Genomic DNA, 16,090 nt, shown 5'->3' on the forward strand with positions numbered 1-16,090 from the left:
TAATCTTCCAAGACTCCTTAAATTCTGGAAAAGTCCCAGAGGTTTGGAAAACTGCCATTGTAACACCCTTAAAGGGAGGGAGACAAAAAATAAGTAGCTATAGGCCAGTTAGCTTAACATCTGTTATTGAGAAAATGTTAAGAGTCTGTTATAAAGGATGGAATAGCAGAGCATTTAGAATCACATGATCTAATCAAGCAGAGTCAGCATGGCTTCATGAAGGGGAAATCATGACTGACAAATTTAGAATTCTTTCAGGAGGTAACTAGCAGGATAGATAAAGGGGAACCAGTCGGTGTAATATTTTTGGATATCCAAAAGGCGTTCGATAAGGTACTGCACATAAGGCTACTTAATAAGAGCCCATAGTGCTGGGTGCAGTATATTAGCATGGATAGAGGATTGGCTAACTAACAGAAGACAGAGAGTTGGGATTAGGGGGGTATTTTCAGGATGGCAACCTGTAACTAGTGGAGTACCACAGGGATCAGTGCTAGGGCCTCAATTAATTATAATATATATTAATGACTTAGATGAGGGAAGTGAATGTACTATTGCGAAATTTGCGGATGACACAAAAATAGGTAGGAAGGCAAGTGGTGAGGATGACACAAGGATTTTACAGAGGGATCTAGACAGGTTAAGTGAGTAGGCAAAAAAGTGGCAGATGAAAAATAATGTGGGAAAATGTGAGTTTATGCACTTTGGCAGGAAGAATAGAGGAGCTGAATATTATTTAAATGGAGAAAGACTGCAGAAGCAGCACACAGGGATTTGGGAGTCCTTGTACATGAATCACAAAAAGCTAACACAAATTCAACAGGTAATAAGGAAGGCAAATGGAATGTTGGCCTTTATTTCAAAGGGAATGGAGCATAAAAATAGAAGTCTTGCTAAAGCTATACAAGGCACTAATTAGACCACACCTAGAATACTGTGAATCATTTTGGTCCCCTTATCAAAGGAAAGATATACTGGCATTGGAGGCAGTCTAGATAAGGTTCATTAGGTTGATCCCAGGTATGGAGGGATTTTCTTATGAGGAGAGGTTGAGTAGGTTGGGCCTGTACTCGTTGGAGTTTAGAAGAATGAGAGGTGACCTTATTGAAACATATAAGATTCTTAGGGGGCTTGACAGGATAGATGCTGAGAGGCTGTTTCCCCTTGTGGGAGAGTCTAGGGCCAGAGGGCATAATCTCAGAATAAAGGGTTGCTCAGAGTAAGGGGTTGCCCATTTAAAACAGAGATGAGGAGGAATTTCTTCTGTCAGAGGGTAGTCAATCTGTGGAATTTTTTACCGCAGAGGGCTGTAGAAGCTGGGTTGTTAAGTATATTCAAAGCGGAGATAGACAGATTTTTAATCAGTAAGGGAATCAAGGGTTATAGGGAAAAGGCAGGAAAGTAGGGTTGAGGATTATGAGATCAGCTATGAACTCATTGAATAGCAGAACAGACTCAATGGGCCGAATGGCCTACTTCTGCTCCGATGTCTTATGGTCTTACAGGACCTATGAACTCTGTAATAACAGTAGGAAGTGAAAAAAAAGCTTCTTAAAAATGTAATTCATTCACTAAAATGATTCTATAGAGAGCATGTGGGGGGAATTTATAACGGAAAATAGGGAAGTGGCAGACGAGTTTAGCAGGTATTTTGCTTCGGTCTTCACTATAGAGGATACAAGTAACATCCCGGACATAGCTGTAAATCTGGAAATGGAAGGGGCAGAGGAAAACGGGAAAATTACAATCACCGGGGAAACGGTATTGAGCAAACTGTTCGGGCTGGGGGCTGACAAATCCCCAGGTTCAGATGGACTTGAAAGGTCTTTAAAGAAGTGGCTATTTAGATAGTTGATGCACGGCTTTTAATTTTCCAAAATTCCCTAGATTCGGGGAAGGTTCCATCAGATTAGAAAATAGCAAATATAACTCCTTTATTCAAAAAGGGAAGGAGACAGAAAGCAGGAAACTGGCCAGAATTTTCCCGTTGGCGAGTTGGGGGCAGGACCCACTCGCCAACGCGAAAATGACACGGGATGATGTCGGGAGGAACACCCGATGTCATCCCGGTACACTTAAATCTTTAGGAAGGCGGGCAGACAGTGAAATCAGCTGTCTGCCCGCCAAGCTGTCAATGGCCAATTGAGGCCATTGACAGGATAATTAAGATAATTAAAGACCCTGCCCATCCAACCTTAAGGTTAGTGGGCAGGCCAGGAGACCCAGCGGGCTTCTGAAAAAACATGAAACCTCATCCACTGATGAGGTTTCATGTTTTTCACTGAGGTTTCATGTCCGTTTTTAAAAACTTTAATAAAGTTTCTGTGCTTCTTATTAACATGTCCCATTTAGTGTGGCATTGTCACATGAGGGGGACATGTTAATAATTTTTTCATTTTTCTATTTTTAAAGTTTTTTAGACTGTCAGTAATCTCCCTGAGACAGCACTTAGTCTCAGGGACAGTTGGGGAATCCCTCCCCCACCCCGGCACAGGAAGCGCATAGCACTTCTGTCGGGCAGCTCGCTGGGCGGGCCTCAATTGGCCCACCCACTCAAAATGGCAGCGAGCCCCGTTTCGGCAGTGGGGGTCAGCTGCCCACCTGCCGGCGGGTCCCGCCCACCAACCAACAACAAAATTCTGCCCTATAGGTCAGCTAGCCTAACATCTGTCATAGGGAAAATGTTAGAAGCTATCATTAAAGATGTTATAACAAGGCACTTAGAAAAGTTCAAAGCAATTGGGCTGAGTCAACATGGTTTTGTAAAAAGGAAATCATGTTTGACCAATTTATTGGAATTCTTTGAAGGAGTCACATGTGCTGTGGATAAAGTGGAACCGGTGGATGTACTATACTTGGATTTCCAGAAGGTATTTGATAAAGTGCCACATCAAAGGTTATTGCAGAAAATAAAAGCTCATGTTGTAGGAGGTAACATATAGGCACGGATAGAAGATTGGCTGGCTAACAGGAAGCAGAGACGTGGCATAAATGGGTCTTTTTCTAGTTGGCAGGATGTGACAAGTGGTGTGCCACAGGGATCAGTGATGGGATCTCAATATTTTACAATTTATATAAATGACTTGTATGAAGGGACCAAAGGAATGGTGGCTAAATTTGCCGACGACACAAAGATAGGTAGGAAAGTAAATTGTGAAGAGGATGTAAGGATGTAAGAATGTGACATAGGCAGGCTAAGTGAGTGGACAAAATCTGACAAATGTGAAATCGTTCATTTTGGCAGGAAGAATAAAAAGCAAGCCTAATGGTGAGAGATTGCAGAGCTCTGAGATTCAGAGGAATCTGGTGTCCTAGTGCAAGAACCACAAAAGGTCAGTATGCAGGTACAGCAGATAATTAAGAAAGCTAATAGAATGTTATCATTTGTGAGGGGAATTCATTACAAAAGTAGGGAAGTTATGCTTCAGGGCATTGGAGGGACCACATCTGGAGTATTGTGTATAGTACTGGTCTCCTTATTTAAAGAAAAATGTAAATGCATTAAGAGGAGGTTTACTAGGCTAATACCAGGAATGTCTTATGAAGAAAGGCTGGACATGTTAGGCTTTATCCACTGGAATTTAGAGTAAGAGGCAACTTAATTGAAACCTTTAAGATCCTGAGGGGTCTTGACAGGGTGGATATGGAGAGGATGTTTCCTCTTCCGGAACAATCTAAAACTAGGGCTTACTGTTTAAAAATAAGGGCACGCTCATTTAAGACAGAGATGAGGAGAAACGTTTTCTCTCCGAGTGGGTCTTCGGAACTCTCTTCATCAAAAGGTGTTGGAAGCAGAGTCTTTGAATATTTTTAAGGCAGAACTAGATAGATTTTTGATTAACAAGGGGGTTCAAGGTTACTGCCTTTGGGGTAAGCAGGAATGTGGGGTTGAATTACATTCAGATCAACCATGACTGAATGGCGGAGCAGGCTCGGGAGCCGAGTGGCACTACTCCTACTTCTAATTTGTATGTTCGTACTACTTTCTTTTATGTGAAAAGGGAGCAATAAAATTGTCAATCATCCAGACCCTTTAAGTATCAATAACAAAAACCACAAGCACTTGAAACCACTTAACGTTGTGTAAACAAACATTGCAAAATTGACAGTAGAAATCAGAAAGCCTGAGCTGTCAAACAAACAATGTTTTCTCCGGTGTTTTAACAAGCAAAATGGCTGTCTGGGCGCTCAGCCAAACACATAAGGGGCATAGTGGGGGTGGAAGGACAGAGCTTGGTATAGGGGATGGATGAGGTGCATGAGGTGGCATGGTTGGCGCATGGAGAGCATTTGGAGGGTGAGGGTGAGGGATGGAGGGCCTCTCTGTTTTTATACTAACTGGGATGAAGTTCCACTGCGGCCTTTTAAACAGCCCACATCTACACCCAGTAGCCCCTCTGGCTGCCTCCAAACTTTTTTCCAGGTCGACTGATCCAACTCCAGCCCACACCCACCCATACATCCCCGGCAATGAAGATCCCACCTTTGCAGGCACTTTCCGCCGAGGCGGGCGGGTTGAGCCAGGAATTTTCCTGACTCCAGCTACCTGCCCAGAGGATGAAATCCTTGATGGTACTAAGCAATAACCTGTTCACCAATGCCAGGTTTGGGTTCTGTCAGGGCCACACAGCTCCTGACCACATTGCAACCTTGGTACAAATGTGATCAAAAGAGGTGAGGTGAGAGTGATCGCCTTTGACATCAAGGGAGCATTTGACTTAGTGTAGCATCAAGGAGCCCTAGAAAAACTGAAGCCAATTGGAATCAGGGAGAAAACTCTCCACTGGGTGGAAGTCATACTTCCATTTATTCATTCATGGGATGTGGGCATCGCAAACTGGGCCAGCATTTATTACCCATCCCTAATTGCCCTTGTTCAGAGGGCAGTTAAGAGTCAACCACATTGCTGTGGGTCTGGAGTCACATATAGGCCAGACCAGGTAAGGACAGCAGATTTCCTTAGCACAAATGACGATGGCTGTGGTAGTTAGAGGCCAATCATCTCGGTCACAAGACATCGATCCACGAGTTACTCAGGGTAGTGTGCTCCAACACAAGACCAGAAGTGGGGATGTTCATTGATAACTGCACAATGTTCAGCATTAAAGGGACTCCTTGGGTAATAAAGTAGTCCATGCCCGCACGCAGCAAAACTTTCAGGCTTGAGCTCCTAAGTGCCAAGTAATGTTCGCACCATACAAGTGCCAAGCAATAAACAACTCCAACAAGAGAGAGTGTAAGTTTTTTTTTATTCATTCCTGGGATGTGTGCATCAATGACATGGCCAACATTTATTGCTCATCCCTAACTGCCTTTGTTCAGAGGGCATTTAAGAGTCACCCACATTGCTGTGGGTCTGGAGTCACATGTAGGCTAGACCAGGTAAGGACAACAGGTTTCCTTCCCTAAGTACGTTAGTGAACCAGATGAGTTCTTACGACAATCAGCAATGGTCATTATTAGACATATTGAATTCAAATTCCACCATCTGCCGTGGCAGGATTCAAACCTGGGTCTCCAGGGAATTACCCTGGATCGCTGGATTACTAGTCCAGCAACAATAGCACTACACCTATAAATTCTGAAGAAAAGTCATACTAGACACGAAACCTTAACTCTGTTTCTCTCTCCACAGATGCTGCCAGACTTGCTGAGTTTTTCCAGCACATTCAATTTTTATTTCAGATCTACAGCATTAACAATATTTTGCTTTTATATAAGAGAGAATCTAACCTTTTCCCTTTGGCATTCAATGGCATTACCATCACTGAATCCTCACCATCAACATCCTGGGGCTTCCACTGACCAGAAACTTAACTAGAACGGCAACAAAAGCAGAACAGAGGCCAGAAATTCTGAGGCAAGTAACTCAGTCACTTTTCAAAAGGCCTTCAATAAGGTGCCCCATAACAGACCAGTGAATAAGGTCAGAGCATATGGAGTCAAGGGGCAAGTGGCACAGCTTGCTGGCTTCAAGACGAAAAGCAGAGAATGGGGGGGGGGGGGTGGTGTAAAAGGTAGTTAACTCGGGGCTGAAAGTGGGGCAAGGACAGAGTGAGAGTTCCAGGGAGGCTCAGGCCTGAAAGTGGCACAAGGACAAAGCAAGAGTTCAAGGGAGACTCAGGACTGAAAGCATCATGAGCACAGAGCAAGCATTCCAGGGAGATTCAAGTCCAAAAGCAGCATGAGGACAGAGCGAGAGGTCCAGGGAGCCTTGGGGATGAAAGCAAAGCACAGAGCGAGAGTTCCAGGGAGCCTTGGGGCTGAAAGCACAAGGACAGAGCGAGAGTTCCAGGGAGACTTGGGGCTGAAAGTAGAAGGACAGAGCGAGAGTTCCAGGGAGACTCGGGGTTGAAAGTACAAGGACAGAGTGAGAGTTCCAGGGAACATTGGGGCTAGCTGCCACTGCTGCTGCTAGAGTTCGGAAACAGTAATGGAGGTGTGACATCACAGGAAAGTCATAAGTTGATTGGCTGGTGGTTATTGCTGCTTAGAGGCGCAGTTTCAACAACTGGGAGATTAAAAAAAAATATATTAAGTATTAATAATAAGGAACAAGTGAGTAGCCGGTGAATATTATCTTATCTTATAAGAGTTTGACAACTAGTGAAGTGTGTTGAGTACTAGTATGCTTAAGGAAAACATGAGAGGGATTTGAGAGTGTTTGAGTTGAGAGCGATGAGAAGAATGAATTACCTTGGAGGAATGGATGAGACCATTTACCCTGTAGCAGCGTTGGGTGGCTTTTCTCCTTTGCAAGGCTTTGGTGCTGACCACCGCTGCCACCACTTCCCAAGCCATATTATGATGTTGCTGCCCATCCTGCAGCCAGAGCAGGGGTAGCAGTGAGCCTCCGTTGCGTCCAAATGGCGCTCAAGGAATGCGTCATTGCATTTGGGGACTGCAGTCTTCTTGCCATCACGGCCATGTCTTCTTTGCGGCAGTTGTGGGCTGGAAACACTGAGGTGTATGTGCACGCCTGGACTTTAAAAATTGCGTCCAGTGTGATGAAGCGGCTAAGCGATGGCGTGGCAGACAAATGAGAGCCTGCCCGCCATGGAAACGGTGTGTTACTGTTTCTAGAAGTTCCCCACCACTGGAGTTAAACTGACTAGCCTGTAGTTGCTGGGCTTATCCTTACACACATTTTCAAAAAAAGGATGTAATGTTTGCAATTCTCCAGTCCTCTTGCACCGCCCCTGAGTCCTCTTGCACCGCCCCTGAGTCTAAGGAAGACTGAAAAATTATGGCCAATGCCTCTGCAATTTCCATTGTCACTTACAGTATGCTTGGGTGCATCTATCCGGTCCCTATGCCTTAGCAACTTTAAGCACAGATAACCTATTAAATACACCCTCCTTTTCAATTCTAAACCTTTCTAATGCCTTCTTCTTCATCTTAATTTCTATCTCCCTTGTCATCCAGGGAGCTCTGGATTTGTTTGCACTACCTTCCCCTTTCAAAGGAATATACCTTGACTGTGCCCAGATTACTTTTTCTTTGAAGGTAGCCCATTGATCATCTACCATTTTTTTGGCCAACCTTTAATTCCAATTCATTTGGCCCAGATAGTTCTTATTCCGTTGAAGTTGGCTTTCCCAGCATCTCACACGTCAAGTGGCAACACCACCAACTCTCACACACGCCCTCACATCTCCATCAGGCTCATACTCTCTTGAGCTCGTGTCCTCATCCCTTTCATGGCTCTGCTCACCACACAAACGTTCTACTCAGTACCATGTGTTCTGCTCACACTCTCCATCTGTTTTCATGCAGGAGAAGCCTGCTCACATCAGCAGGAAGCAGTCCCAGACCAGAGATGGAGTGGCCCACATTAGGCCCCTCAGTCACTTTGAGGAGTGTGCTATCACACTGACTGCTGAGGACACGGACCATGCCTGCAGTGACAGTGATTTCAGTGGCATACACCATTGTAAAGATCTTGCGCCACATCATCCCTCTCTCAATGAAAATGTGAGTGCTCTCTCTCTCCTGTTTTTGATTCTGCTGCCATGCACTATTTAACTCTACTTTGGTTCATCAGGAGCTCTGTCAAACAGCCAACACCCTCAGCAAGCCATTCCCTCAGCTCCATCCACATCCTCACTTCCAGCCTCACTTCTTCCATTGAAGAGCTGGAAATAAGCAGCCTGTAAGACCCATCACAGCGCTTACCCACACACTGCACCGGTGCAGAGACACATGCTTCAGTGGAACCTTGATCTAGAGCCGGCTCGGGTTCACAATCTGGTGGTCACCACAAGGACACGTGTCCGCAGCAGCAGGAGGCAGGATTGTGTGAGCTCCAAGGCTCTCGAAGGACTTCTGGGGATCAGGCGTCTGTGAGATCCGAGTCAGATGATGAGCCTCTAGGTGTGGCCTTCCAACTCATCCTGGAGAGTTGGCAGAAAGAGTGGGAACATCACGCAGAGCTGTTGGAAGCCCTCAGCAGAGTGGCACGAGTCGGAGGAATGCGCCCATCTGCTCTCTGAAGTCCTGCCCATATATGCGTGTATGGAGGTCTCCATGGGGAGGATGGTGGACACCATAGAGACCCTGGTCCAGTGGAGCGTGGAGATGTATGCAGACCTGCACTCCATCACGGGAACCATAGGTGAGTTCCTGCAGTAGCAACGCGAGAGGGAAACGGGAAACCTCAACATCCTTCCCCTCAAGAAGTCAGGCCGAGGCACCTGAAGGGAGGAGGAGTGGCAGCTGGGCAACCCTGTGTCATCCACTCAGGAAAAAGGCTGTCCACTCCCTCTGGGTCCCCTTTGCCTGTGAGCCCCTCAACCTCATCCTCTTTCACCGCGGAGAGAGTAGCTGGCCAACAAGTGAATCTGGAGGGAGAAGTGTGTATGGCAAAGTATTTCGGAGCCTTGTGTAAGCACTCCTCCACTCAAGTGGATCCTTCACGTAACATACTCACCTCAATGTTGTGAGCATTTTGAATGCTGCCTGCTGGGGTTGACTTTCAGTTGTTCATCTGACCTGAACAACAACTTCACCCACCCAATGAACACACTCCCATGCAGCACCTGATCTCCCCCACCATGCCCTCTCGCTTCACTTTCGATTTGGACAGCATGGTCTGGATTTGGTTTCTCATGCGTTCCCCCGTCCTTTATTATCCCCCAATCACCCATTTACTTTCACTTATGAAGTTGATCCCCGGCATTACCTTCCACTTCCCCTCTGAGACCGACCAGCCACAATCCTTTTCAGTCAGGGATATCCAGATGAATGTGCATGTTCCCTTCCTTCCTGAAAATCCCATCCCCATTCACCTTCCCAGCCACGCTCGCACTCCCTTGTACCGCTACCATTGAAACCTCATCGTTTCACTCTATCCCTTCACTCTGCCCTCACTTATTCTTACCATTCTCTCATACCACACTCACCCTCCCTTATATGTTCACCAGGACCATCGCCACCTCGAGACACCACCACCCCCCCAGCCCCCCGATCCCCCCCCCCACCCCCACACCTCCCAACCCCTGGTTGGTCCTTCCCCTTCCTGACTCCCTCAGGCACCCTCACTTCTTCCTCCAGCTTTACTCATTCCCCATTCCCAACTCTTTCTTTTACGCTTACTTTTCCCTCCACCCTTACTTTTCCCCTCTTTGCACTCCTTCCTGCCCCTCCCGGAATCCTTCCCTTACACCTTACACCCCCGCCTTACACCTACCTCCCCAGTTGCCATCTTCTCTCCATTACCCCCTCCTCCTCCGGTACTCCCTTCCCCTTCCCAAGCTTATCCCCCTGACACCTTCATTCCCCCCTCACAACCTCACCCCTCCAACACCTCCTCCTCTCCCAGTGAATCCTGCACCTTCCTCTCCCGCTCCCCCAACCATCATCCATCATGAGCATCAAACGTGACTTTCCAACTTCCATGAGCTGCTTCGCAGCAGAGCCATGTCCAAGCGAATCCACCCAGCATAATATGGACGTTCCTCCAGGATCCCTTTGCTGTCAGGCTCCACCATCTTCTGTTCCTTGGATGCCTACAATGTGAGCAAGGCCCTGGTGCTAACATACGGTGGGAGTTTACCAAGGCGACTTGGCACGTCACAATTGTCAAGATGTGTTCTGCACCAGTATGTTTTGCCGCCAACGTGGGCGGATGATCTGGGGGAGGTGGTGGGAGGAGGTGGGATGAATCCAGCAGGCTGGCCTTATGCTGATGTATTACAATGAGGTTCCCAACATCCAATGGCGGGGAATGTGGCATGCCATCGACAGGCTGAGCAAATGATCACAAACTGGTTTCACACCATCGTGAAACCGATTTTTGGTCTTCTCACAATACTGTCCGCTAATGCCATCAAACATGCCCAGCGCCAGCAGGCACAGAAAATCCTGACCAGAGAGTAGTGGTTAATGAATCCATTTCAGGCTGAAGTTGCAGTGGAGTTCCCCAAGGGTCAGGATGGGACCCCTGCTTTTCCTGATAAATATTAATGTCCTAGACCTTGGTATACAGGACACAATTTCAAAGCTTGTGAATGGTACAACGTTCGGAAGCATTATGAACTAAGGAGGATAGTGTAGAACTTCAAAGGGACGTGGACAAGTTGGTGGAATAGGTCAACAGGCGGCAGGTGGAGGCAAGCTCTGGAGCACCAGGCTTCAGTACTATTGCCGGAATATTGTCAGGGCTCATAGCCTTTGCAGTATCTAGCACCTTCAGCCGTTTCAATATCACATGGAGTGAATCAAATTGGCTTGGTGTGGAACTTCCAGGCGCTGGTGTTCTCATGCATTTGCTGTCCTTGTCCTTCTAGATGGTAGTGGTTGTGGGTTTGGAAAGTGCTGTAAAAGGAGCCATGGTGAATTCCTGCAGTGCATCTTGTGGATGATACACACTGTATGTCAGTGGTGGAGCGAGTGAATGTTTGTATATGGGATGCCAATCAAGCGGGCTGCTTTGTCCTGGATGGTGTCAAGCTTCTTGAGTGTTGTTGGAGCCGCACAGATCGAGACAAGTGGAGAGTATTCCATCACACTCTTGACTTGTGCCTTGTTGATGGTGGACAGACTCTGAGGAGTTAGGAAATGAGTTACTCACCGCAGGATTCCTAGTCTCTGACATGCTATTGTAGCCATAGTATTTATGTGGCCAGTCCAATTCATATGCTACACATGGAGGTGCCATCATTTGGATGAGATTTTAAACCGAGACCCCATCTGTCCTCTCATATAAAGAAAAAGATACGTGCGGAGTTTTCTTCTCTGAACAGCAGCGGGAATCGTGGCGGGCAGGGGCACATAATTTGGAGGGAGTCAAAAAATCAGTTTCACGACAGTGGGGTAAACTGTTGCAATTTTGCTTTCCCAACTTTTAAGGCAGGTTAAAGGCGGGTTCAGCTTTCCGACAAGCAATGTTGGGAACCCTATTTGCATGCTTTAGCATCTCATGCGTACTAATTAAAAGGCCACCTCACCGGAATTAAGTTTGCCCTCCAAATTAATCTCTCCATCAGCCAGAATTTAGAACCTTCAGTTTTACAACTGCGTATAAGTGGCAGTGAACTTTCGAACTTCACCTCTTCCACGACTTTGAGGTCCGTTGATGTTGCTTTCTCCTTCTTGGGGACCTTCACTCAAGTGCCGCTAAAAAACGCTGTGCTGAGGCTGGACAAGGGAGGCAAGTGAAGGATGGAAGAGGGTGTAGGTTGGAAGGTTGGAGCAAAGACTGTACAAGAAAGGCAGGCTTACAGGGAAGGATAGGGAGAGTGTCTGGGGAAGTGGTGGGGGGAGGAAGAATGTCCAGGGAAGGGTGGGGGAGCGTCTTAGGGGGTGGGCTTGGTAGTGTCAGTGGTGGGGTGTTGGGGAGAGAGCTCAGGGTATTAGTGAAAGGAGGGAACAGTCACAGTTGGGGAGGGACTGGGATACCATAGGTGGCAGGTTCACAGTAAGTGAAGGTCTCATCTGGTGGATCATAGAGAGGAAAGACAGGTAGCTTGAATAACGGGAGGGACAGGATCAGTGAGGGCATGGGAATGGTAACAGGTGTTGGCACTGAGGGGAGGAAAAGCATGTGAAGGTAGCTCATGATAGGGTCCAGGCTAACAAGGGAAGGTTCAAGGGTGACAAGTGGAGAGAAATGGTGATATTGGGTGGGTCTATGGTGATGGGCAGAAGTTGGTGTCTGGCAGAGGGAGGATAGAAGGTGGTGGGGCAAGTTTGAAAAGTGAAATGCACCATTTTTCCAAACTTATCTTGACCATGCAGTTAGTCAGTCTGTGAGCAAGATCACTTAAGGTGGGAAGAGGGTCCTTTTGAGTGAGTGGAGTTCAAGGTCAGCACAAGTGACTAACTAAAGGGACACCCTAATAATTGTGAGGCAACTGGATGTTAAAGATGCTCATTGGTGTTCTCCTCCTTATGGTGAAGCACGCATTGCAGCAGGTTTGTTCCCGACTCATGCGTCTCATAACATTGAGATTCCTGCAAGGTGTGCCACCACCATTCATTCTGTGCCATTTGCCATGTGCTGCAGTCAGAGGCAGGGATGAAGGCAGGGAGGGAGGTGGAATGCCTCCAAGAAGCACAGTTGGTGGAGGGCAGCCAACATGCAACTCCAAATATCCATCCTTTCGTGTGAATGGTCATGGCTGACAAGACATCATGCAGTTAGTCTTTCTATGCTGCAGCAGGAAAGTATCTGCGTGAGGCTTCTTGCACACGGCTCTCATCACCCTGCACAAAGAGCAATGTATCCATATGCATTCACATATGAACAGGAGACACACCCATCTATGGTCCTCCAGGACATCCTTTACCTGGAAGCGGTTGGGTGGGGATGCCATTTGTAGATGGAGGTTTAGCACTTGCCAGCTGGCTTTGAGATGGATGGAAACCTGCAAAGGACATACTCACTTAATCTATCACTTCAATTTGTTCACCCATCCATGGTGGTGCCACTGATTCAGGCTGCAGGCACCCCTGCCTTGGCAATGGCTCTCATCCAGAGGAGAAAGAGAGCCATCGCCAATTGATGTAGGGCCATGAGGAGCAAAGGCCGGAGCAGCAAGAGAAATCAGCGGGGCCTCAGGTCAAGCTGCTGGCGACCATGGATCACCACAACAGAAAGTATTGGCCCAAGCATTGGTGTACCGCTGGTGGTGCTCTAATCTAGAGATGAGCGAAAGTCAAAGCCAGGGGCTCCTTCATATATCCCAGGACGTGGCTGTTCACATCTGTGTGCTTCTCCAGTACAAGCTGTGGCCGCAAGGAATCTGAAGGAGTATTGCGGAGCTCCTGGCCTGCAATGAGTGAATGTGTCTCCGGGTGCCCTTTAAAAATGGCACCAGAACCTTTGACCCCATGAGGTAACAGCAGAGCGGGTGACGACCTGCCCACCTGACCATCAGATTCACAGAGCTCCTCGCTGATGCATAAAAAATGAGCTCAGAAGCGTAAGATCACGCAGGTTCACCTACCCTGCCACCCAACAGGAATCACATGGACACCGAATCACATCCACTTTCTGCCCGCCACCAGACTTAGAGCAGAATCCTTCCCTCGTCGGGCTGGCGCATGCCCAACTCAAATGAGTAAAGTAGTGTGCAACGACATCGGGCGAGCATCCCGACATCATCATGCACTCTCGCAGTATTTCCCTCAGCGGGCTCGCGCTGGTGCCGGAGCGACAACGCCATTAATTAACAGGCCATTCAAGGCCCTTAATAATGCAATTTTCTTAGACATTACATTGGCCATGCAATTTTCTGCTCATTGCAGAGGAAAAACGGGCTGCCGGGCAGCTGACATTTCCTCAAGCCTCACCCAAAGGTGGAATAAAAAGGGTCAGCAGCATTGCCAGCGTGAGTAGTGAACAGTTTTGGAGACAATTTGTAGCTGGCTGCTTACTGGTATTGGGCATTTCATCTCTGTTCAGGGCTTCATTCGTAGCATTTCTAGGCCTCATTTCAGGACTCATTGCTGTCTGCCGGGCCCCCAGAAGATTCCACATATCGGACAGCCTTCTGTAACCCTAGTAATGGGGATTGTGAGGTTATCCATTTTGGATACAAAAACAGAAAGGCAGATTATTATCTGAATGGCTATAAATTGAGAGAGGGGAATGTGCAACAAGACCTGGGTGTCCTCGTACACCAGTCACTGAAGGTAAGCATGCAGATGCAGCAGGTGGTAAAGAAGGCAAATGGTATGTTCGCCCGTCCAACAGCTGTAAGGTCGGACAGGCAACGAGAAATTGGAATCAACTGCACTGATAATGGGCTTAATTGTCTTCTTAAATGTCAGCAGGTGCGCTTCCAACTTTTGTGCACACCCGAGCGAAATATCGTGCAAGTGCTCGATGATGTCGGGACACTCACCCAACGTCTTCTCGTGCAATTTTATGCCCGATCGGGTCAGGCACACTCTTCCCCGTGGGATGTAAAATACTGCCCATGACCTTGAAAGGCAAGAAGACTGCAGCCCTCAAGCACCTTTTGAATGGCATGGAGGCTCGCTGTGATGTCCTCTACCCCGGCTCTAGCAGCAGGAGGGGCAGCTACATTACCACTCCGGCTTGATAGGCAATGGCAGTGGTGATCAGTGCCAATGCTGCACAGAAGAGGTTGGCCATCCAATGCAGATGGTGGATGAATGATCTCATCCGTGCAGCCAGGGTATGGCAACCATGTCATCACTCCAAACTCTCACACCTAGCCTATCACACATTCACTGGCATCTCACCCACTGCCAGCTCAAGGGACATCACCACCCATTCTCATACACATACCCTCACATGTCCATCTGTCCTCATCTCCTCTGGAGACTGCCCCCTCAGCCGTCACCATCTTGAGGCCACTTGCACCGATCAACATGTGCCCCCACGTACACCGTGGGATACCTCCTTACCCAGCACAGCTCTCATCCTGCAGCCTTGCCTAAGACCACGTCCCCCTTCCTGAAGCAAAACCTTGTCCTGCAACCATTGAAAAGCCACCCACGTATGGTGATCTGGTAGATAGAGACCTATCCATGAGCCCCCCCTAAAAGTGATGTGGTGCGGTCTGTGAAGCTTGGCACTAATGACTGCGAGTGCTGGCCGAAGCAAAGTAGGCAAATAAACCTTGATGTCCTGAGCAACGTGCAGCGCGCCAAGTGCACACCTCACATATGACGATCCAGCAGGGGGGAGAGCTGTAAGAGTCCAGCAGGCTAGCCTTATAATGATATGCTGATGTATTACAATGAGGTTCCTGGCATCCGATGGTGGGGATCGCGGCCCACCATTGGCGGGCTGAGCGGATGATTGCAAGTTGGTTTCACAACATTGTGAAACCGATTTTTGGTCTTCTCGCCATATTGCCCACGCCACCAAACGACGCCAGTGAAAATCCTGATCATTGTAACTTCATTGTCTATGAAGCGATTTGGGATGCCCAAGGTCGCAAAAGGTGTTTCATAAATGTAAGTATTTTTTTCCCCTGTTTGTCCTGATAAACAATTTTTTCAATGGATATCACAGGGAAAAAACAGATTAACTGGTCATTTACCTAATTGCTGTTTGTAGGACCTTGCAGTGCACAAATTGCTATATTTCCTTACACTACAACAGGGACTACACTTTAAAAGTACCTCTCTGGTCATAAAAGACACTATTTAAATGCAAGTTCTTTCTTTTTAAGATATTTTGCATACAAATCTTTGATGAGTTCACATTAATGCTGTTTAAGATACACTTGAACTGCTTCTCTTTTGTTAGCCAGAATTACCATCAAGTTTTTTCTGAATTACTGTATATGCTATGAATGTAAGCCTACTAAGAATTTGGTGGATATTGTCCATAATCCTTCCACTCAGGGCACTTAACCTTACCAGAAAAGAGAGATTTTTATCACATATACTTTGTCTGGATTACAATACAAGCCAAGGGGTGAAATAACCATATTCTGCACAATAAAAATGCTTTTGACAAAAATCCCTAGCGTATCTGCATAGTAGAAAACTGAAAGTATATATCTGAGTCAAGATTAGTTCCCGAAAATCTTTTCACATTCAGCAATATTAGGTCTTTAAAGGTTCGCTCAATTATTCTTTCATTCCAAATAAACAATAACGGGGTGCT

General features: G+C 47.1%; 1 protein-coding gene across 6 annotated transcripts in view; it reads right to left on the reverse strand.

The window, feature by feature from the left end:
• Positions 1-16,090, reverse strand: part of obscnb (obscurin, cytoskeletal calmodulin and titin-interacting RhoGEF b) — a 625,157-nt gene that overhangs the window by 415,366 nt on the left and 193,701 nt on the right. The window lies entirely within an intron of this gene.

This window comes from Carcharodon carcharias, chromosome 3 (assembly GCF_017639515.1).
Source record: "Carcharodon carcharias isolate sCarCar2 chromosome 3, sCarCar2.pri, whole genome shotgun sequence".
Taxonomy (NCBI): Eukaryota; Metazoa; Chordata; class Chondrichthyes; order Lamniformes; family Lamnidae; genus Carcharodon; species Carcharodon carcharias.